Source organism: Dama dama, chromosome 15, assembly GCF_033118175.1.
Source record: "Dama dama isolate Ldn47 chromosome 15, ASM3311817v1, whole genome shotgun sequence".
Lineage (NCBI taxonomy): Eukaryota > Metazoa > Chordata > Mammalia > Artiodactyla > Cervidae > Dama > Dama dama.
This window is the reverse complement of record NC_083695.1, coordinates 57,136,689-57,161,711: the sequence shown is the minus strand read 5'-3', so window position 1 is coordinate 57,161,711 and position 25,023 is coordinate 57,136,689. Positions and strand designations below refer to the sequence as shown.

The 25,023-nt window shown below is 37.4% G+C and overlaps 2 pseudogenes; both read right to left on the bottom strand.

The window, feature by feature from the left end:
- Window positions 1-1,439: 1,439 nt before the first annotated feature.
- LOC133070699 (gastric triacylglycerol lipase-like) lies at window positions 1,440-24,639 on the bottom strand (annotated as a pseudogene).
- Window positions 22,734-22,982, bottom strand: LOC133070701 (V-type proton ATPase subunit e 1-like; annotated as a pseudogene).
- Window positions 24,640-25,023: the final 384 nt, after the last annotated feature.

The window sequence follows — 25,023 nt, the reverse complement described above, 5'->3', positions numbered from 1 at the left end:
AATAAAAAGAAACCTGTCCCAAAATGTCAGCAATATTAAGGTTAAGAAACCCTTTACCTCCCAACTTCCTGAACTGGGGTTGCAGTTGCTTTGTAACCTACCTGTGTTCTTTTCTCCCTAGAAAGGAAAGTGAGCTGACCTCAATTCAACTTATAGTCTACTTTGCCTTTTCATGGAGTGTAACAGTCAAATTGACCTCAGGGCTATATTGATTGAGTAAAGGAATTTGAATCAATGTATTAATGTCTCCACAGCTGGGAACCCATCATGGGTACAATTTGCCATCAGTTTCTGAAATTTTTCACATCACTGGGAATACCAGATAGCTGAAAACTCGGTTCTGAATGTGTTGTACCTTTGATTTGTATCTCAAATCATCATTTCAAAATACGGGCTTTTATTTACCTATATATTAATACTGCCTGCTACCACCATCAGACAGATCTGGTGCTCCTCTGCCGAGTTAACACAGCGCAATTGTTCGCATGTCTTCACTGGTACTGTAAGATGTGGCCAAGAAGACAGGCTTTCAGAGTAAGAAATCCATGTTGGTGGTAAGAAACTCAGGTTAGGAGTACTTTTATCTCAAAGTACCAGCTTTTTAGCAAATAGCTCTCCAATGAGACCTGTCTGTGTGAATCCGAAGGAGATGATGGACTGCTCTATCTGCTAAATGCCACCGTAAATAAGTCACATTTTGAGAAGCTACCTAATGCATAAGCTTTTTAATGCTGTAAAATATAGTAGCTAAAATTAAATGTCACTTAGCTCTTTCAGAGATGAATTAATGGACAGCCGGGTCAAATTCAAAGCTTTCTGATGTATAAAAACTTTATAAATGGAACTACTCCATCAGTAGGCAAAGTGTAACAAAAACCTGTCTAGATGGATAGTGTGTAATTTCTGCACAGGTCTCTGTAGCAAATACATCACTGTATACCGGTCAGGAATCTTGCTCCAATAAAGGAACATAAAGATTAAAAAAAAAAAAAAAAAGAGCAAGTGATAGCCCCACTGCACAAATGAAGAGACTAAGCTTTAGCAACAGAAGATGATAGAAAACAATCTATTCAATCTCTAAGTGTGCCAAAGAAGCATCAATAGTCAACCCCAGGACTGTCTCTTGGCAACACTCATGATTCAAGGCTCATTGTCTACCTGGAGTTTAGAAGAAACCCGAGTGGGAGGATTGGAAGAGAAGTTTCACCTCCCTGAGATCACAGTCTCTCAAGAGTTTCTAGATACATTTCCAAGTGAAAAAAATAATTTTAAGCTTTTTTTTTCAATTAAAAATGACCAATGAAAAGTTTGTTGATGCTAATATATTTTGAAAGTCAACATTACAGAAAGAAGCATTGCATTTAAAACAGTACAGAAATCATGTGGGAGAGAAGAAACTATTTTGGAAAAAGTAAATGAATAATTCTCTAATCCCAAAACTACTTTTTGTCTTCTGCCATCAAAGAAACAATTTCATTGTAAACTTGAGGTGCATCTGTTGTCCAGATTAAGTCCAAGTGATTGTAATTTGGAATTTCCTTGTGGTAAATGAGATTAGAGAGTTTTGAAAGCAAAAGATCAACATCCTGAGTGTCAGCCAACAGGTCCTTGCCACCATTCCATGCTGCATTGGGACATTCATGGCTGTTAGATTGTAGATTGGAGGTGAGGGCTAAAACACAAGAGAAAAAAAATCAGAATTTTCATAAGTAAATGCACTTTAAACTCAATACTTATTCAGTGGGTAAATCAGATATCACTTAAAAATTGAGATATAATTTATATATAACATTATATTTGTTGCAGGCGTATAACAATGATTCCACACATGTATACATTGTGAAATGATGACAACAAAAAATCTAGTTAACATCTACCACCATGTGTAGTTTTACATATATATACATATATATATATAGAGAGAGAGAGAGTGAGTGAAAGAGAGAGACAGAGAGAGAAAGAACTTTTAAGATTTACCATCTTGGCAAGTTTCAAATGTATAGTACAGTATTAGTAACTATAGTCTCCACAGTGTAATTGCATCTCCAGGTCTTACTTATTTTATGACTGGAAGTTCATACCTTTTGACCACCTTAATCCACTTTGCCCATGCCTCTAGCAACCACCAATCTCTTTTTTATATCTATTAATTCTGATTTTTTTTATGTTTCAGATTCTACATTTAAGTGAGATCAAATAATATTTATCTGTGTATGAATAACTTATTTCATTTAGCATAATACTGTCAAAGTCCATCCTTGTTTTTACAAGAGCCATGACCCAATTTCATAATGAAATCTTGGCAATTTAAACACTCTAAAGGTATAAGCTTCTCAAAATGGACTGAGTCATGTATTTTTATTTTGTCTGACTTCCCAGTATAGTCATTGGAAAGACAGTCAGTTGGTTAAATGAGTAGTATTTTAAATACTGTTTGATTTTTACTAAATATAGGTACATATTCTTAGAAAATCTATCAGTAGCTCCATTTCCTATTTCTACAAAATCACTATTCACACATATTTTAAACAGATTCATAAAGCAGACCAATGGGACAAGAAATAACTAATCATTTTCCCACTATCCACAGAAAATTTTGTTAGTTTTTAAAGATTATATTCTCAAGAATTCTGATTCAATACATTAAAAAATTTTCACCCTTATGTAACAGCCAATTCACAAAGAAATGTTTTATTATATGTAATTTTTTCATTGTATTTTAATACTTTATTGTGCTCCTTTATATGTTAGATAGAAGGGAAAAGTGTGGAGAATATCCATGAGAATAAACCCACTTTTACTCACTCATATGCCACTGTTAGAAGTGTTTTCCAGAACCAGCTTCTGGATCTTAAATTATCATCACTTCCCCAGTTAGCTGAAACCATCCTGAGCTGTGTTTGGCTTGGTTGCAGGGAGCATGGAGTTGGGAGTGGGTGTTTCACCCCCTTCCCCGCCCAGGATGGAGTCTGGTTACTAGTGTTAAGAGCCCAGGACAAAGGCAGCATCTGAGGCGCTGATGGTTCCTGATTCTTCCCCTGGGCCTTCATGCTCCAGTGTCTGTGCTCATTCAAGCTGCCCTCAAGGTAACGCATGACTGCAATAAGAGACTTCCAGAACTCATCACCCCTCGTGGCATTAGACAGACTTGTGATGTCTGGACAGCAAGCTGACTTTGGAAAATACATATAAAGTTATCGCAATTTCATCTTTAACCTTTTATATCTTTGTCTTTCAAAATGTGAATAACTGCTACTTAAGATGCTTACCTGATGATAATGCATTAGGTTCTGAAATGGGGCTCCCCAGTCAAAAGCTTGGAATCTCCCAGACTTAACAGCCTAATGGAGAGAAATTAAAAAGACAAGGAAATTTTTAAAAAATCACTTGGATATGTGAGTAAAAACATATCAACATTTCCAAGTAATTTACTTTAAATTTAAATATTATTTATTTTTTTCTCATTCCAAGAATAAAGACTATGAATCCTCCAGAACAATTGATTCAAGCTTAAAAGCGGCTGTGCTTGAAATAATTTTTCTTGCCACTCAAGTCATGAAACTCATTTATTTCTGGCTACCCAAAACACCTATTTTTATAGGATTTCGTTCACATGGATTGATCATTTCACTTGGTAGTCCCATGCCAGAAAAATTCCCTGCTAGGAATCTTTGACAGACTATTTTAAGACTTTGCTTTAGGTAAATTGGCGATGGTTAAGGCCCACAAGAAAGTTTTAACAGCTTGAAATGATACCTGTCTCCAGTGGAGGGTGTTTTGAACAGAAGTTCCTGCTGGATTATGTGCTATATACACATCTAAGCGACTCTAGAAAGCAAGCACATAAGTGCACATACACTCACTTAGATATACGTTCAGTTTCTTGAAAACACCTAAGACCTAAATTTTTCTGATCCATATCAAGTTTCACCAGCAGCATTACTGGCAGGATATGAGCAAAAGAGTTGTACATCACTTTATGGCTTGCAAACTCTGATTATATGGACTAATTTCAAGGATGTATAACTAAACTAAACAATTTTGAGTGAGAATAGTTGTCAATGGATAATACAAAACACGAAAAATGTGATGTAATGTGAGGTAGATTGTTTTGTTCTATGATCTACATATGTTGGGGCTTTCCAGGTGGCACTAATGGTAAGGAATCTGCCTGTCAGTGCAGGACACACAAGACACAGGTTCAATCCCTGGGTCAGGAAGATCCCCTGGGGTACAAAGTGGCAACCCACTCCATTATTCTTGCCTGGGAGATTCTATGGACAGAAGAACCTGGTGGGCTACAGTCCATGGGACTGCAAAGAATCCGACATCACTGAGCACAGTCCTACTTTACATATGTTAGCTCGTTTGATCTTCACAATGACTCATTCCATGGATAAGGAATCAACATGAAGGAGTTCAAGTGTGTTGCAAAGGTAGGGTCTCAATTATGCTTTTAACCTGAATCCATATTTTTAACTTCTTTTCAATACTGCATTATGTTGTACGTGTTTTTAAACATCCACTTGGTGCAAAGCAAATGAAATAGAAAGTAAAGAGTATGGACAAGATCTTACTTAACGAGTTGCTCTGAAAGAAGTTTTCGAAAGTATATAGGGTTGACTGTCAGCATCAAAATATTTTAAATAATATTTATCCAATATCTAGACATATATTTCCTAGAGAGGAACCTTACAACATGGTTCAATACCTCACCTCACAGAATTTAAATGTCACACCAATTTTCAGGTGATCAGAAGTGAGTAGCGAGTTTTCTGTTTTTTTTTTTCCTACAAGCTGTTTACCTCAGGGCACAATGAGGTGATGGAAAGAACCTGGAGGCTACAAAACTAGGAGCCATGACTTGTGATTTCTGGGCTTATCTGCATATTGGACAGAATTTTGAAGTGACTCCTGGTTCTAATAAAGTACCATTCCTGATTGATGATAAGACAAGGAATCAAGAGAGTTGCTCAAAATAGTCAGAATAGAAATTTCAGGGCATACAAACCATGTTAAAGTTTTTAATGTCAACTCCAGTATGGCAAAGAAGGCATTCTTACAAAGGACATCCAGTGTCTCACGGGAGCACACTTCAACACCAAGAAATTGTTCCAAAAAATTGTGTGGGTAGAACATTCTGTTACCAAATATAATCTAAAAAATAAAAGCATCATTACAGATTTGAAAATAACAAGCTGCAGAAGAAACTTCTTAAGTTGTCTAGTTTACTGACAGAAATAGACATTAATGTCTATTTCAATATTTCTATATGTTGTCTTAGGAAGCTTAAATACTTGCTCTCATTGAATCCCCATGGTAAAGATGTAGAATGGATGGGGCAGATATGAATACTGGGTATTTATTGTTGCATTGAGAACTGTACTGGCTGATGAAAAGTGTAATGCGTAAAGAGGTATAGTCTAGTTGGGGTAATAGGAGCTACAGGATTAAATCATAAAACAACATTGTATAATATCAAAACTAAGTTCCAAGATGTGTGATTTCAGCAATAAATGACAAAAAATCAGCAGTGAAAAGGATGACCTCAGCCATATTTTCATGAAAACATTAAAAAGACAAAGAGGTTTGGTGCCGGGCAGCATTAGAAATTTGAGCATATGCTCCAGGCAAATAGTTCAATTGAGCATTGGTATTCTGATAGGCCCCTTCCCCTACCAACATTTCATATGTAGTATTGATCCCTTGTCGCTGGTTTAGTTCAGCTATATGGCCACATTGTTCTGTAAATTCTGATTTCCATAATAAATAGTCCCCTCCTGATGAGCAAGCTCTTGCAATTTGTTTCCAATCACTAGGTGGCAAATTTTGACCTCCTAGACTCTCTATCATGGTCTGGGTAAAAGGAGCCGTAGGTCCATATTGGGCACAGGCAAGTTTTAATTCCTTTGGTTGTTTGAAAGGTAGGGCCTCATAATACCGTTGGTTTTCATGCTCGAATACCGGGAAAGCAGCGGAGAATCCCTGAACAGTTTCTCCAGCTCTTTGGGCCTGTTGCATAGCCTTTTGCAAGGGGGACAAACTGTGTGATTCACGAGTTATATTCAATGAATTTTCAGGTTTGGAAATAGGTGGAGGATCTAATCCAGCAATAGTTGAGGGTGCATAAGCAGGAGGCGCAGTAGAGATTGCACCAGCGCCTTCATCCCTACCTTCCCTTTTTATTTCTTCTTTTATTGTTATTAATAATTTCTGCATGAGTGCCTCCAGACCCTTTGTCGGAGGGGCAGCTGCTGCCTGCACATTCGAATTGTCAGTTACAAGTAATTCCCAATGATCATCCTTATGATAAGCAGCTGCCTGTTCCTCTAAACTTTCCTCATCCTCTGGAGTCAGCATTCCCTCATTTTCCTTCAAAGGTTTGGCAGATTCTAATTCAAAGGTTGTGGGTCCTTTCCCTTCAGGAGTAGCATAAACTTTGGGAGTAGCATAAATTGGTTCTTTGGGTGGGAGCATGTGTTTTAATTTACTCCCTTCCTCATGTTCAAAATCAAGGCAGTCTCTTATTAAAGACCATAATGAAAATGTTTCCACAGGAACCTTATTAGGTCCGTGAAGAGTATAATATGTTTGAATCTGTTTCCCTATCTTTTTCCATATCTCCAAACTCATAGTCCCTTCCTGCGGAACCCAGGGACATACTTCCTCAACAAAACTAAGAAAAGTCTGCAATTTTGTTTTAGTAACCTGCATTCCCCGATCCTTCAACATTATCTGTAACATATGCACAAACAACTGACAACTATGATCTTGTCCCATGGTTTATACTCTCGACAATATTCCTTCCTGCCCCTCAATATACAAGTATATACATTCTTACTTACCTTAATAGTTTCAACGGGCAGCGGCCACAAGGAACTTTCGTTGAGCTCCACACTGTTGGGCGCCACTTGCCGGGCCAGCCAGAAGATTTCAGCGAGCAACACGACGCGTTCCTTTAGGCTAAGAAATAAAGAGACAGAACAGATGGGGTCAAGAGGATCACTGCAGTCAACGATGATTCTTTATTTCTCAGGGTTACATATATACTAAACCAAGAAGAGAGGCATCCCAAAGAAAATTCTTCCCCATGTACATCATCTTTAAGATAACAATCACCAGAGCTCTCTCATGGCGCCAAAGGCATCCTACTTATCTTAAGGGCAGTCATGCAAAGCTATCTATTTGCGCCTTGTGTGCATTCAAGGCTCACTAATGTTCTGTTAGGAGTTAACTTGGATAGTAAATTCCAGAGAGGTGGCGGGACAGAGAGCTATGTCTGCAAACAGACCCTTGATAATCAATCAAGGCAGCTCCCAGAGTCAGCTCTTTCAAGCCGCTCCCCGCAGTTTGGTAGCTTAATAATTGAAAGGACTCACCCTCATTGTTCTTGAGGAAGGCTGACACTTTGTTACCCCCATTTTATTTATTTTTTACTGACGTATAGTTGACTTACATTATTAGTTTCAGTTATATGACTTAGTGACTCCATATTTTCAAAATTACACACAAAGTTTCAAAATTATACACATACAAAGCTACTATAAAGTATTGACCACTTTCTCTATGAGCATTATATCCATGTGACTTAGGTAATTATTACTGGTAGTTCGTACTCTGTCATCCCCAATTTATACAGGAGAACATAAGGCTAATAAATAGTCAGGCTCTTGGTCTAATGAGAACTGGATTGCAGCTAGAATCCTGATTCAAGCCTCAAGGTTCTGACTTAAGGTCTAATACTTTCTTTTTTTAAACCCTTCTGAATACTGCCTGTCAGAAATTCTGAGTACAAGTAAAAAGTAAACATGTTCTAAATCAGTGCAGCCAGGGTCATAACAATTTTACATTTTGAGTAAAAGTTTTACAAATAATGTTGCAGTTAAAAATCTCTTAGGTTTTAGACACCTGTGTTAGTTTAGTGAGGAAAAAAAATGAACAGCACACACCTGAGTGAAAAGAAAAAAAAAAAATGAATAGCACACAACCATGGAAGAAAATGGCATCATTAAATTTTGTAGCCGGAGGCAAACTGATCTCCTAAAGGAGTGTGTGTGTGTGTGTGTGTTGGTTTCAGTGAGTGGGAGAAGTTGGTGATTAAACTTTGGATAAAGGAAAGATTATTAAATCCCTAACATGTATGCCTACATAATATCTACAATTTATTGAAATCTATTCTACTACCCTAGGAAATCCCCGTTTAAAGAGAGAAGACTTCTTAGGAATAAGACTTGGAAAACCAAGGGTATTTGATGAGGTGTCTCCAAGTTCTTGCTTTACTTCACCGCTGCTGTCTTACTCTTTCTCTCCTTTTCCTTTACCTTCCCTTTCTTTCCTGTTCTTCCTCTTCTCACTTTTCATAGACTGGGTAGTTTAGGTATCTTATTTGATTTTTTTTTTGTGTTGCTTTTAGCTCCTCTTCCCCAGGCTGAGGGTGGAAACACAGCCTTGAAGACTTGTGTGGATACTTGGTAAAGAAACACCCATGAAGGAGCAAAAACACTCCCAGGTGTTGCTAGCACACAAAGAAATGGAGAATTTAAAAAATGGGGATCTCTTAAACTATTATGGGGATTCGAACATGGTCAGTGCTATTCAAGATATAATATAAACACATTCCTTTCCATTCTTGGATATAAACACGATGGTCCACCAGCTGTTTGGTCTCTTTCTATCACTTTGAAATCCACAAACAATTCAATATCTTAGATCCAGTTAAAGGGAATCACATACCTTTAAGAGGAAGTGAGGAATAAGTGCAAGTTTGGTAAAACGTCTTTGGGAGTACTTCAGTGTGGTAACAGGGGCTAATGCATAGAAGACTGATTTTTTCAGCCAGTGTGGGATTGGTAGAAAAGGAGATAAAACCTGAAACAGAACAAGGAATATGTGTAAAGGTAGGGATGTGTGTGTGTGTATGTGTGTGAATGTGTTTTACAAGTATGACATCATTGCTTTGGACTTACTAAGGGTGCCATCTGGGACAACCTGAAATCAACAAAATGGTCAGATTTTAGTATATTTTGTTTTCATAGATTCTCTCTGGGGATATGAGGTTTGCTGTTGTTTAGTTGCTAAGTCGTGTCTGACTCTTGCGACCACATGTGCTGGGCCCGCCAGGCTTCTCTGTCCAAGGGGTTTCCCTAGTGAGAATGCTGGAGTGGGCTGCCATTTCCTTCTCTACGGGATTTTCCCAACCCAGGGATCTGACTCACATCTCCCATTTGGCAGGAAGATTTTTTACGACTGAGCCACCTGGGATGCCCTGGACATGAGGTTAGAACTTTTCAAAAGTTACGTTTAACTCTTTTATCTGACTTTTGAAAACAGGCCAACTTTAGAATAATCCTGTGGTAATAAAAGTGTTATAATTTATATTACAGCAGGTTTGGTTCTACTTAAAATTATCTCATCTTATAAAATTGAGATAATTAACATTTAACATGAATAAGGTATATAAGTGGAAAGGTTAAAGCACAAATTTGAAATGTATTGAAACGGAGTTTGAAACTTAGTTCTGTGGTTTATTAGCTTTGTGACCTTGGAAAAGAGACCTAAACTCTGAAAGTTTTAGTTTCCTTATCTAAAAATAGGTATAATGATGAATACTTCCTTAGGTTGTTTAGGAAATAATTAAGTTGAATCATGTAAAATATTTATCAGGAACTAGTCACATAGTAATGCTTAAAAAATGAGTAGCTGAGATAATTCCAATATTTGTATATAATATTCTCAGCCCCTATCTGCTTTTAATTGTTTTCATGAACAGTGGCATATAAATAGATGGTTCTAATCAAAGAATTATTAACTTAAATTCTTTACAGTCGAATTTCATAGAACAATCTCTCCTTACTGTTAATAATGACATATTGATTAGACTTAAGAGCAGCTTTTGAAACAAAACTTCAGATTTGTGCAAAACTTAAATAAAGCAAAAAAAAAAAAAAAAAACCCCCCAAAAAAAAACTTTTTGGGTTAGGCAACTCAGTAATATCCAGCCTGATTGCACTGGGAGAAGAACATTCTTTCCAACAGCACTGCTTTTGTCAAGGAGTTCTTTATCTGGCTTCTTAACTCTGAAGATAAGAGCCAGCGGGTCACCCAGAGTAGGCAGGAATCATTCGCAAAGGAGAGTCAGTCTCCTCCCGCTGGAGTATTAGCAGTAGCACTACCGACAGAGTGGGTGTTAGTGGGTCCATCGAGGGTCAGGAAAGGCAACGTCTCAAAAGAAGCCTAATCCCATTTTAGATGCAGTTCTATCAAGGATACTTAACTAAACTTCATGTACACAGCAGATTGACGTAGATGTAACTTAGAAGGCAGAAGAAACAACTTCCTGAAATTTATGAGTGTGGTGACACAATGACAAACTGTCCACTGGTGAGTAAGAAGAATGGAAATGTTCAAAATTTAAATACTCAAAAGAGCAGCATGGAGTTATTTTCTGTTAGGACAAGTGGTTTTATTTACCTCAATAAATCTTAAGGAAATTTCTACATTTCAGCTAAATGCAATAATTTTATAACCGTGTATCATTGAGAAAAGATTAAGCTATGTCCAACATGTTCTGTATAGAAGCATAGGAGTCAGTCATAAGCACCCCTCTGATGCTCCCCAATCTGACTCTCTGATTTATTTTTCTCTTCATAGAAAAATGCTACCATTATCTAGCATCGTATGTATTTTACTTATCATTTTCTCCACCTCTTCCTGCTAGAGTATTAGTAGTAGAAAGACAGATTTTAAACTATTTACTTTTTTGTTGTATCCTTAGGATATGTATATGAGATCTATCAATAGGGTTGACTGAATGAAATAAATTGAATCCAGAGACCATGTGGTACAAAGTTTCAGAGCATTGGTTTGCATGTCAGATTGCTTGACCTGGGATCTGAGCTACCCTACCTGTAATAACTATGTTATCTTACACAAACTATTTCTTCACCCACTATTTAGCTTCCCTATGCATGCAGTAGGAATAATAATGGCCTTATATCAGTGGACTGTTGCAGACATTGCATTATATAATGAATGGAAAGCAATTAGCAAGCATGAAGACCAACATGCCTACGCAACCACTGGAAAAGGATCTATATGAACTACACTACTTGCTATTGCTTTTACCTACCAATGGTGGTGCCTTGGGAATGGCCAACATAGTGTAGCTTCTCCTGTCCTGTTCTCCTTAAGATGAAATAAATTGTGGATGGAAGGTCATATTCAGCCATTTCATCAAAGCTGTAAAGAAAAAGACAAAATTAACTAAACACACATCTGTGTTATAATTTCCATAAGTCAAACCTATTTAAGCTAAAGCTTCCTTTGAAAAATAGAAAACTGGATGCTCTAAATATTGCTGCTTACAGACTATTTGAGTGTCAGGGGCTCTTTGGGGGTGACTTCATGTAAAGGGCTGACATTATTTCTAAAGCACAGCATGATATCTGCAGTTTTATCCAATTTGAAACACCATAGTATTTGTAGTTGGGGACTGCTTCCATCCCTGAACCTGACTGTCAGATTTAATAATGACTTGTATTTAGTGTTCTACTACCATGTAATATGAATAATTTTTCTATTTTATTCTTTAAAAGTTATCTAGAATAATTTTTTGAAAGTGAGAACAGGCTATGCCCACCCCTGTTAAAACCTTCCAGAAGCTTCTCATTACACTCAGAATGAGCTCCGAGGCCCTCACCATGACCTACACAGCCCACCCTAATCCGGGCTTGTCAGCATCTCTAGTCTCCTCTCCTCTTGGTCTTCCTCTTCTTCACTACACTTGGAACAGATGAGCTTCTTTTTGGTTCCTAGAATTTTTAGAGCACTTTTGTGCCTCAGCTCTATCAACCAACTTCTCTTCTGTTCCCCACTTCCACTAGTAATTCCCGAAAATAAGGCACAAGAAGGCCAGTAAGAGAAAATCTTTAATAATCTCTCTGTGGTGTCTCAATTTCATTTTCTCCCCTTCCACTTCATTATTGCTGATGAGAGATGTTGTCCATGAACCCTAGCTGGGTTTAAATCCATATGGATGTTCCTTTAGAATATGCTGAGGGCAACAAATTTCCTTGCTTATTCATTTTGCTCAATCCTTGTGGAAAAGCAGATTCAGGGAATCTTGTAATAGTGGGCACTGGGATCACAGTTAGGAGGAAAACTACCCTTGGAATGAGGTGTATGAAAAATCTAAAGATAGATTAGAATCAAAGGACTTCCTTCTCCTACTTGAAGTATGATTTATTAAGATACGACTGGATTGAAAGCAGTGAATACTGATGATTTTTAACTGAATATTTATTTTTAATACTCTCTTTCTTTACCTGAAAGCCCAGAATGCAGGGGAATCTGGTGAATAGTATAAATGTTCCTGGGCCCAGGTGTTTCCTCTGCTGTTCCCCAGCCACACATCATAACCAGCATCTGCCAGCAGGAAGCCCAGGATGTTGTTGGGCAGGTTGGAAATCCAGTTTGTGGCGGATCCAAGAAAACCATGTTGCAAAAACACAACAGGTCTCTGACCTAAAGAAGAAAATTATTCAAACCTTTATAAATTCACTCCTTATTCTCAGATAAACATGAATTTAGGAAGACCAGAATTAAATAAGCTTGCTTGGTGAGGTGAATATTTCTGAAATTATTTTAATTGTCGTGATATTTTCTCAGATGACAAAATGTGTGCAACTCTATACTTTAAATTGTGTGCAGTGGGTTGTATGCCAATTAAACTCAAAAAGCTATTGAAAAAATTATGTCATAAGGAAATTCAGCATAATGTTAAGTTAATTAAGTGGGTCTGCTATTCAGGGACTCTGAGTTCCCACCCAGTACAACAAACTAAAATCATGGGCCAGTGTGCACATCATTGAAGCCAATGTAAATCTGGTGTCACTCAGACCCTCAGCTTAATCTCAGAAATCCAAGGTGGTTCGAGAATTTTTTTTTTTCCTGTGAATAGCTTAATCTCATGTTCTATAATTAGAATACATTTGACTGGAACGTATTTGATTCAAGATTTGAGACACTCATCTTTTTCCCTCATTCCAGTCCCCCCAAGCTTCCCTGGTGAGTCAGTGGTAAAGAATCTTCCTGCCAACACAGCAGGTGTGAGTTCAGTTCCTGGGTGGGGAAGACCCCCTGGAGAAGGAAGTGGCAACCCACTTCAATATTCTTGCCAGGATACTCCATGGACAGAGGACCCGGGCAGGCTACAGTCCATGGGATTGCAAAAGAGTGGAGCGCAACTTAGTGACTGAACAACAACCAGTCCTACCTAAACGATTAGCATCATTCTTTCCATGAGGAATCCGATAGACCTGAAGGATATAACCATCTACAATTATAACTTTATGCATCTCACTTGGGTAGCCCCAGTAGGAAATCATCTGACTCTGAATGGAGGGGAAAAAAATTAGTTTCTTGAGTTTACTGGGCCACTTTTATGATTGCTATCATAAAACTTCTTATTGATTCTTAACATATATTATGTAAAGAAATATTTCAAGCTTTATAATAAAAGGTATTTTAAAAGAATTAATGAGAGCAATAGCATCAGTATCTTTGGAAGTGTTGCTTTTAAAATATTAGTGATATGAATAACTTACAGCATTCATACTGGCTTCAGGGTTCTTAGCAATTTTCCCAAAGAAGCAAAATGCGTTTCCAGACATGTGGATGAAACACATTGTTACAAGTAGCTACCACATTTTCAACCTATTAAGGGAAAAACTTATTGCATCATGTGGTAAATATTAGAATATAACATGAAGTCATGATATTGAGCTGCCTTGCTCTTTTCTTCACATATTTTTCAATTATAACCTAATCTGTTATATCGTTCTCCTGTTTCTCATCACTTTGTCAATTAGAAGATTTTTACAGTACTTCTGCTACTCTAGTAATTTATTCAGTTTTGTACATGATTCTATTTTTCCAAAGGACATTTTATCAATTTACCCTTATAGATATTTGTTATTTATCATCTGTTATGGTTTGGGTTGGTCTCCCACTGACACCCCAAAAATAGATAAATTGAAGTCCCCAATACTTCTGAATGTCACTGCATTTGGAAGTAGAGCTATTACAGATGAAATTTAAGTTAAGATGAGGCCATCCAAGAGTAGGGTGAACCCCTAATCCCATATGAATGGTCTTCTTCTAAGAAGATGGCCATGTGAAGGCAGAGAGAATGGAAGCCAAGGGGCAAAAGAGATTACTGGCAAACTACCAAAACCTAGGAAGAGACATTGAAAGATTTCTTTATATGTTCTGGAGGGAGCATAGCCCTTCAAACACCTTGACTTTAGATTTACAGATTCCACAAATGCAAGATAACAATTTTCTGTTATTTTAAGCAACCCACTTGTGGTCCTTTCCTCCAGCAGCCCTAAGAAAATGATACACCATCTGTCAGAAAAGGGAGAGAAAGCGAACACTCAGAATGGTTGTCGTTCTTGAAACTGTGAATAAAACAAGGAAGTCTGTCTGTTTTGTATGTGAAAACTTGCTTTAATCCCCTCAAAATGGCAGACCAAATGTTACTCAACCATTGACAATACAGATAAATTTTTATATTATCGTTTTAAAATATCTGGATTCCTCAGTGTGTATGCCCAGGAGTGGGATTGCTGGGTCATATTGGCAGTTCTATTTCCAGCTTTTTAAGGAATCTCCACACTGTTCTCCTGAAAGAGACACGTGCATCCCAATGTTCATCGCAGCACTGTTTATAATTGCCAGGACATGGAAGCAACCTAGATGCCCATCAGCAGATGAATGGATAAGGAAGCTATGGTACATATACACAATGGAATTTTACTCAGCCATTAAAAAGAATTCATTTGAATCAGTTCTAATGAGATGGATGAAACTGGAGCCCATTATACAGAGTGAAGTAAGCCAGAAAGATAAAGACCAATACAGTATACTAACGCATATATATGGAATTTAGAAAGATGATAACGATAACCCTAAATGCAAAACAGAAAAAGAGACACAGATGTACAGAACAGACTTTGGGACTCTGTGGGAGAAGGCGAGGGTGGGATGTTCTGAGAGAACAGCATTGAAACAAGTATACTATCAAGGGCGAAACAGATCACACCAGCCCAGGTTGGATGCATGAGACAAGTGCTCAGGGCTGGTGCACTGGGAAGACCCAGAGGGATGGGATGGGGAGGGAGGTGGGAGGGGGAATTGGGATGGGGAACACGTGTAAATCCATGGCTGATTCATGTAAATGTATGGCAAAAACCACTACAGTATTGTAAAGCAATTAGCCTCCAACTAGTAAAAATAAAAAAAAATAAAAATAAAATATCTGGATTCAAAGATGACCCATTTAATAACTCTTCTGTTCACCCGCTGTACCTCACATGATAAATATGACAATCAATAACCACTGCTCTATTTTTAACTTCAGGTGTCCTGATTCCTCTCCATTCCTATTGTGAAGATCGCCATCAACTCTTCCCCTTTCCTAATGAATACTTTTCCCAAGGAATGCCTGCACTAGCATAACCCTGCTGCCACCCCTACCTTGCAGATGCTCCATTGTGTTCCATTTGCAACCATGTAATTTTTTTAGTTTCAGACTTAATATTTTCCCCTACACTCTGTTCAAATACATCATATCCAAATATGGCTGTAGGTTTCCACAGCTGCAGTCTTCTGCTCTAAACTTGACATGATCATTTGACCAAAAAAGCAAACAAAAAAAAGTAGCCCAAGGAATACATGAAGGAATGGCATGTTCTCTGTCTTCAATGAACTTGGCAACCTAGTGATAGTTCAGTAGTACCAGCTCTTTCTACTTGCTCTCTTCCCTGTACTGTCCGCGCATTTCTCAGTCCCTTTCACTTCAGGTCGACTCAGGGCTTGCTTGCTTGCTTGTAAAATCCCACAGGTAAACTAAGGCTTTAGACTTAGCCAAACAAAAGGATGGTCGGGTAACAAGGTAGCTATAGAGCATCCTGCTCAAACCTTGGCTCCATAAGCATTTGCTGCTCAATAAATGATCATTAATCACACTATTAGTAGTACTTTTCAAACCTAACTCTTTGTTAGCTCCATAAGTGATTTCTAATAAGTGGGATTCCCTTGTGGCTCAGCTGGTAAAGAATCTGCCTGCAATGGGGGAGACCTGGGTTCAAACCCTGGGTTGGGAAGATCCCCTGGAGAAGGGAAAGGCTACCCATTCCAGCATTCTGGCCTGAAGAGTTCTATGGACTGTAGTCCATGGGGTCGCAAAGAATCAGACACAACTGCGTAGCTTTCACTTATTAGAAATCATATATGTACTAATAGCTAAAATAAAATAAAAAATGAATGACCCTACTATTCTTAAGAGCTACCTATGTCCCTTTATCTTTTATCAAAAATTAAAATAAATATTCTATCTCATTCACTATATGATTCTCTTCAGGGTTTATTAGGGTTATTTTTTCCTAAAGAAATGAATTTGTGTATGTTGTCTTGACCAAGGCGGTATAGAGTTTAATTCAAAGCTTTCAGGTTTTAATGATAGAGGTAGCCTAGGAGAGAAGGCAGAGGGAAGGAAACAATTAGAGATGAGAAAGAGAGAACCAAAGAGAATGACATCCATAGGATATCAAGACTGATGACTGTGAGGAACCTAAGCTAGTCGTTTTTGATAGCTATAAACACTATAGACATTCCTTGAATATCATTTGAATTGCTAAAATAAATGAATTTTTCCAGAAGACCCCACAAACATTGTTAATAAAAACTGAATATTTTTCCAAACTCCTACAACTTCTCATAGAGATTGTGAATAGAGTACCATTCTACCCATGGTTGATCTGAAAATCAGTCAGGTTTTTTTTCGGGTTAGAAACTTTATAGTGAGGAGATAGATCCCAGTGGACATATGGCGTGTTCCTGTTACACATCCAGAGCATTGCTCATTCTGTCTTTTTTTCAAATCATGAAATCAAGCCCCAAAGAAGGAGGAAAAAGAAGAAATCTCCTAGAAAAAAATTAAATACATATAATCAAGGCTTAAAACTTCAATGGAAAATTCTATTTTCTTTAAGCTAGAAATAAATTTCACATATAGATACATTCAGTTCAGCTCAGTTCATTCTGTCAGTCGTGTCTGACTCTTTGCGACCCCATGAACTGCAGCACGCCAGGCCTCCCTGTCCATCACTGACTGCCGGAGTCTACCCAAACCCATGTCCATTGAGTCGGTGATGCCATCTAATCATCTCATCCTCTGTTGTCCCCTTCTTCTCCTTGCCTCAATCTTTCCCAGCATTACTTTTGAAGTATATTAAATAAACTTCATAACACCAGAGAGTCATACTCACTGTCACCAAAATGAATGCCTTCTCATTTCTTGAAGGTAAATGAAAAACCTAACTCTCTTTGCCCTTCTCTCTCTCACTATATGTCTATATATATATATATATATATATATATATATAGATATAGTTATAGGTAGGTGTACATGAGTATGTTTTGGGTGACCTTTCCCAAAAATGTGCAGTCACTGCATTTCCAGTGAACGCCAATATTTGCCAAACAGCAACTCAACAATTACATAAGCAGTAAACCCGCAAAAGGATATAGTTCCAAAACATCCTTAGAGATTCATTCTTTTTGATTTATCATCTGCTGAAATTCTGCCTCCTGCTTCCTTGTTCTTTGGGTTTTCTTAATCCTAGCAATTATCAAGTCTTCTCCCACACTTGGGTAGGAACACTTTAACTCATAAAGAATCACATTTATTAAAACATGTCAGTATGTCCCACTGGAATAATTTTCAAAATTTGAGAGCAAAACAATTTTTATCACAAGCTTTTTCATGGTTGTTTTGCCTAAATTAAGAAGTAACTAATGCCAAATATTGCACATGTAAACAGAATGAAATTTTATTTATTTATGTATTAAAATGTTATTTTATTGTGTTTTGAACATTTAATATGAGTTCTACCATCTTAAGGGCTTCCCTTGTGCTCAGCTGGTAATGAATCCACCTGCAATGCAGGAGACTGGGTTCAATCCCTGGGTTTTGAAGATCCCATGGAGAAGGGAAAGGCTACCCACTCCAGTATTTTGGCCTGGAGAATTCCATGGACTGTATAGTGCATGGGGTGGCAGAGTCGGACACAACTGAATGGCTTTCACTTCACTACCATCTTGAGAAAATTGTATGTGAACAGTACAGTACTGGCACAGCACTGGTACGCCAGGATCTTCCCCAGTGCTTTAAAACTTGTAATTTTTTTCTCCAGTGACGTGCTAGAATCCCTTCCAGACTGCAGGACTTGTATAAAGTTTTTCTCATCAATAGGTGCCGATCCACATCAGCATCCTGCAGGCTTTCTCAATCGCAGCTGTGAGTAGTTGTGTTAGTGACTGAGCAACAGCAACAGTTTCAAAGGCTTCTGCTGGTTCCACAGCCCATATAGAGGTGGGTTAGCCTTTTCTTGGGTCTCCTGTAATGAGGTGCTGGATTCTACAACTCCCAAAGAGATTTTCTTGTTTATGATTGATATTGCTTTTTAGTCGTTGGACAGGGGAACAAGAAAAGAGGAACATTTATATTTCCTTCATGCTGATATTATCTTAGCATTGTTAAGATGTCAACTATCTCAATTTTTTCTATATATTCAATGGATTCCAGTAAAAAATTTTATCAAATTTTTTGGTAAAAGTTAACAAGCTGACAATAAAATTAATATAAAAAGCAAAGAATCTAGAATGTTAAAAGAAAATAGAAGAAAAAAAAACAATGTTGGAATATTTCTTCCTGATTTGACTTATGTTATCATAAAGGTACTCTCACCAAGACAGTGTGGTAAACAAACTATTTCTCTATCCATTCAATAGAATTCTACTCAGTAATAAAAGTGGGCAAACATGGATGAGTCTCAAGTCATTCTGTGGAAAGAAAAAAGAAAAAGACATAAAAATCATAAAGGAAGAAGTAAAATTTTCACTATTTGCAGATGTCATATTAAATATGGAAAATCCTAAGGGCTCCATCAAGGAAAATTAAAATAAACAAATTCTGTAGTTTCAGGATACAAAATCAATATACACTAAATATATACATTTCTATTCACTAAAAATGAACTGAGAAATATAGATGAAAAAACCAATCCCTCTTACAATTGCATTAAAAAGGAGAAAATACTTAAAATAAATGTAAAGAAGGAGAAGGAAATGGCAACCCACTCTTGTATTCTTGCCTGGAAAATTACATGCACAGAGGAGCCTGGTGGGCCATAGTTCATGGGGTCACAAAGAGTTGGAAATAACTTAGCAACTGAACAACAATAATGAGGTGAAATACTTGTACACTGAAAACTGTAAGACATTAATGAAAAATATTGAAGAAGATACAAATAAATGTTGAGATATTCTGCACTCATGACAAAAAGAATTAATATAAACTTTTCATTTTACCTAAAGTAATACTTAGGTCCACTGCAAGTCCTATCAAAATTCCAATAGCTATTTGTTTATAGAAATAGAGAACACAATCCTAAAATTTGTATGAAAACATAAAAGACCAACAAAGAGCCAAAGCAATCTTGAGAAAGAAGAACAAAGCATCTCAGTTTCTGATTTCAAACTATATTTCAAAGCTATAGTAGTCAAAACAGCATGACATTTACATAAGAACAAACACATAGATCAGTGGAAGACAATTGAGAACCCTGAAGCAAATGTGCACATATATGGTCAGTTAATTCATCACAAGAGAGTCACCAATGTAAGTGGAAAAAAAGAGACTCACTTCATTAAATGGCAACCCACTCCAGTACTCTTGCCTAGAAAATTCCATGGATGAAGGAGCCTGGTGGGTTACAGTCCATGGGGTCACAAAGAGTTGGACACTGAGTGAGTTCACTTTCACTTTCAATAAATGATGCTGGAGAAACCGGACAATCACATGCAAAAGAATGAGACTGGACCACCATATCTACTATGGATAGAATTCTAGTTGAGCTATTTCAAATCCTAAAAGAAGTTGCTGTGAACGTGTTGCACTCAATATGCCAGCAAATTAGGAAAACTCAGCAGTGGCTACAGGACTGGAAAAGGTCAGTTTTCATTCCAATCCTAAAGAAAAGCAATGCTAAAGAATGTTCAAACTACCGCACAATTGCACTCATCTCACACACTAGCAAAATAATGCTCAAAATTCTCCAAGCCAGTCTTCAACAGTATGTGACCTGAGAACTTCTAGATATTTAAGCTGGATTTAGAAATGGCAGAGGAACCAGAGATCAAATTGCCAACATCTGTTGGATCATAGAAAAAGCAAGAGAATTCCAGAAAACATATCTGCTTCATGGACTACGTTAAAGCCTTTAACTGAAATAAGTTTTAGAAAGTTTATAAGCATGACTATCAGCATTAAAGAGCTTCCTTGGTGTCTCGGAGGATAAAGAGTCTGCCTGCAATGCAGGAGACCTGGGTTCAATCCCTGGGTCAGAAAGATCCCTTGCAGAAGGGAATGGCAACCCACCCCAGTATTCTTGCCTGGGAAATTCCATGGACAGAGGAGACAATCCATGGGATCACATAGAATTGGACACAACTGAGCTACTAACACTGCCACTTCATCAGCATTAAAAATATTTGAACTAATATTTATTCAATGCCTAGACCACTTTTTTTTTCCCTGCAGAGAACCTTGTCAAATTATTTAGCTCTATGTGTCCTCTCACAGAATATAACTAATTATTCAGGTAGTCAAAAGTGAGTAGAGCTTTTTATATACTTTTTAGACATGTTGTTTCCTTTGTGGTTCAATAGGGTAGTGGAAGGGGACCTGGAGGTGACAAATCTGGGAACAATGACTTGTGACTTGTCTTGGGCTTATCCGCACATTATGAATAGAATTCTGAAGCTACTTCTATGTCTTCTAAAGTACTATTTATAAGTGATGATGAGACAAGTAATCAAAAATGTTGCTTAAAAATTCAGAATAGAAATTTCAATGAATACAAACCCTGGTCAAGTTCTCCTAGTCAAATCCAGTAATGGCAAACAAGGCATTCTTGCAAAGGAGATTCAGTATGTCTTGGAAACACACTTCAGTAGGGAGAAATTGTTCAAAATTTGTGTGAGTAGAGCAATTTTGTTGCTTTATATAAAAAGTTATATTTTGTTATCAAATATAATCTGAAAAATAAAAACATCTTTAAAGATTTGCAAATATTAGGGTGCAGAAAAGACTCATTCATTTGTCTAGCTCTTAGGAAAAGGCTTGGAAAGCCAAGGGTATTTGATGAGAGGTCTATAAGTCCTGGCCTCTATCACCTGTCTACCACTGCTATTTTCCCCTCTCTCTCCTTTTCCCTTGCTTTCCTTTTCTTTCCTATCCTTTCTTTTCTCACTTATCTTGGACCAGGTGGTTTAGACTGCTTATGCGATTTGTGCTATTTTTATTTCCTCTTCCCTTGTCTTGGGGTGGAATTTTAGCCTTGACAGACCTGTATGGATGCTTGCTAAAGATCCACAAAGAAGCAAAAACACTCCCAGTCATTGCCAACACACACAGCAGTCATGAAGAAAAAGATAACAGGGGATCTCATAAACTCTCATGGGGATTCAAACATGGTCAGTGCTATTCAAGAAATAATATAAACATGTTCATTTCTATTCTTGGATGTAAACACAATAGACCACCTTTTTTTCGCTTTCCATTGCTTTGAAATAAATGAGCAATTTGATATCTTAGACCCAGTTAAAGAGAATCACATATCTTGAAAACGGAAGAAGGAATAAGTGCAAGTTTCCTACGAGGGCTTTTGTTATATTTCACTGTGGCAACTGGAGCTAATACATAAAAGATTTTGATTTTTTTAGCCAGGGTAGGATTGGTAGAAAAGGCAATAAAACCTGAAGCAGAACAACAAGGAACACCTGAAAAGGTATGTGTGTGTGTGTGTTTTATGTGTGTGACATTACTTTGGAGTTACTAAATGTGCCACCTGAGATAACCTGAAACTGACAAACTGATCAGATTTTTGTTGCTTCTCTTAGGACATGAGGCTGGAAGTTTTCATTTTCCCTTTTTTTCTCCCATAGAAAGTAGAAAAATAATTTATTCCAAAAGATGGCAGAAATGAGAAATTCCTCCTGAAATTATACTTTGGTATAATTCTGATGAGACAGATTTTCCCTCTGAACATGTTCTCCTCCTGACTGCCCCATTGGAGTTTCATTGTCTTGTAACAATTTTTAAAGCATTTCAATGAATCGCATGTTGTGAGGAGGTAGAAACCATCTTCAAATTCACAAGTTCTAAGGAGAGTAATGTTATTTCTCGGAAGAACAGCACTTTCTATTTATAAACATTTTATGGAGACAACACAGTTTAGATTACACAGAGACATCATCCATCCAAGTGTAAAAAAGTGACAGGAAAGTGGGGAGCGGGGAGCTGAGAAGGAAGCTCAAGAGGAAGGTAAGATAAGTATACCTATGACTGATCCGTGTCAATGTCTGGCAGAAATCAACACAATATTGTAATTATCCTTCAATTAAAAATAAATACATTAAAAAAAGAAAAGAAGTGCTATATTTTAGAACAAGATACATAAATATGGTGGGAATGTTTAAGGCAGCTAATGCCTAGAATGTGTGGGTCAAGGAAGGTGGTCTGGGTATGGAGGTGATTGTGCATATAGAGGAGTTCTCTTCTTGACCTCAATGACTAAGCACTGGTAAGCAGGACTTCTTCCTCTAGGCTAGTGATGCTTGAGGTACCAGATGGCTTCATTTCTCAAGAGAGGAATGGTGGTCCCAAGAGAGGGTTGAGTTGGGCCAGAATTGCAATCAGCCAAAAGAGATAGCAGCAAACTGAACAGGTCCCCAACATGGTGATGATAACTCTGCAGATGGGACACTTAGAGATGAACCAGGGCACCAGGAAGCCAACAAAGCCCCAAGAACACACTCATCACAATGAGAGGCATGGTGAGGCTAGTGCATGCCATGATTGTGGTGCAGCTACCGAGTCCTGACCCCAAGGCTTGCAAAAGTTATCACTCTTCTATCTGTCTTTAGAAAATACGCCAACTTTAGAATACTCATATGGTAACAAAAATGTTATCATTTATGTTTCATGCAGGTTTTGGTGAGTTTGAATTTATCTTACTTGATAATAACAATACAATTAATTAATATTTAATATGAGTAGGATAATAAGTGGAAAGGGCAAAGCTCAAATTTGAAATCTGACCAAACAAGAGTTTGAAATCTGGTTCTATGGTTTGTAGCTTTGTGACCTTGGAAAAGTCATTTATACTAAGTGTCTTAGTTTCCTCATCTAAATTATGAGTGAAGTCACTCAGTTGTGTCCGACTCTTTGCGACCCCATGGACTGTAGCCTGCCAGGCTCCTCTGTCCATGGGATTTTCCAGGCAAGAATACTGGAGTGGGTTGCCATTTCCTTCTCCAGGGGATCTTCCCAGCCCAGGGATTGAACCCAGGTCTCCCAGATTGTAAAGGCAGATGCTTTACGGTCTGAGCCACCAGGGAAGTCATACATTCATCTATTACAAGTGCAATTCTGAAAAAGATTTTAAAACAGCAGAAAATATATGGAAGCCACTTACAAAATTCTTGATATTTGGCATTAGTAATAACCAGAATCAAACAGAAAAGATGCAAAAGTCTCCAAAGTATACAGAAACAGACCTAGGTGACACCTATGTCACCATATTTTGATTACTCTCTATTTTCCTGGACCTTGAGCTGTAATTTAACTTTAAAACAAAACATATATAATAAATAATAAATGCTTCTTGAGGTTATTTATGAAGTAATTGAAATGAATTTTGTAAAATACTTTCTAGGATACTTGTCACTTAACAAATACTTGACAAATGAGTAGCCAAGATAATTCCAATGGCTATGTACAGTAAATATATTCAACCTCTGTCTGTTTTTAATTGGTTTCATGAACAGTATCACATAAATAGATTGAACTGTAATTAAAGAACCATTAACTTAAATTTTTACAGTTGAATTACAAGGGACAATCCCTCCCTATAGTTGATAATGATATACCAATGAGATTCAAGGAGGGCCTGGAAAAAAAAAGAAAAAACAACTTTCTAACGTAGACAGCTTCATCAATTATAAAATATCCAGCCTGATTACATTGGAAGAACAGTCTTTCCACAAGCACTGTGTTTATTAATGAGTTCTTTATCTGGTGCCTAACTCGGAAGATAACAGCCTGCAAATCACCCAGGGTGAGTAAGAATCACTCACAAGGAGCCTGAATGGGTGTCAATATGTACATCTGGGGTCAGGACAGGTGACTTCTCAGAATAAATTTAATCCCATCTTAGACACAATTCTATCAAGGATACTTATTTTCACACACACAGCAGATTGGTTGAAAGATGTAAATTAGAAGGCAGAAACAACTTCCCAAAACTTATGAGTATGGGGACACAATGAGGAACTGTCCACTGGTGAGAAAGAATGTTCAAAATTTAAATACCCAAAAGAGTGGCAGATTGGATATTTGGCGTCAGGACAAGCAATTCTAAGTCAATAAAACCTAAGGAAACTGTTGCATTGCTGCTAAATGCAATGTTTTTAAGATACTAGATCATCAAAAAAAGGCTAAACTATGTTCATTGTGTTCTATTATTATTAAAAGCATGGGAGTTGATGATAAATTGAGGTAGATTTCCACCCAAAATAGCTAAATTTGGGGAACGCTTTGGAAACAAATGGTGTACATTTTAGTAATCTAGAACATTTCCCATCTTTTAACAAAGCATTTGAGTCTATTGTTGATCAAGTGCTTCTGGTGCTGTGCTTCACTGCCCAAATTTCTCTCCAAGTCTGAGGGATTTATTCACCAAAAGCCACAGGAAACATTTTGATTTTGCATTTGCTCAGGAAAACTGAAGGTTGTGCTCCCTTAATGGGACACCCTGCACTTCATGACTGTTCAGAAGTGAATAAAGGACCTGCCAGTTTGTTCCACTGGTGAAGGTTCCCAAAAGCCTTCTCATA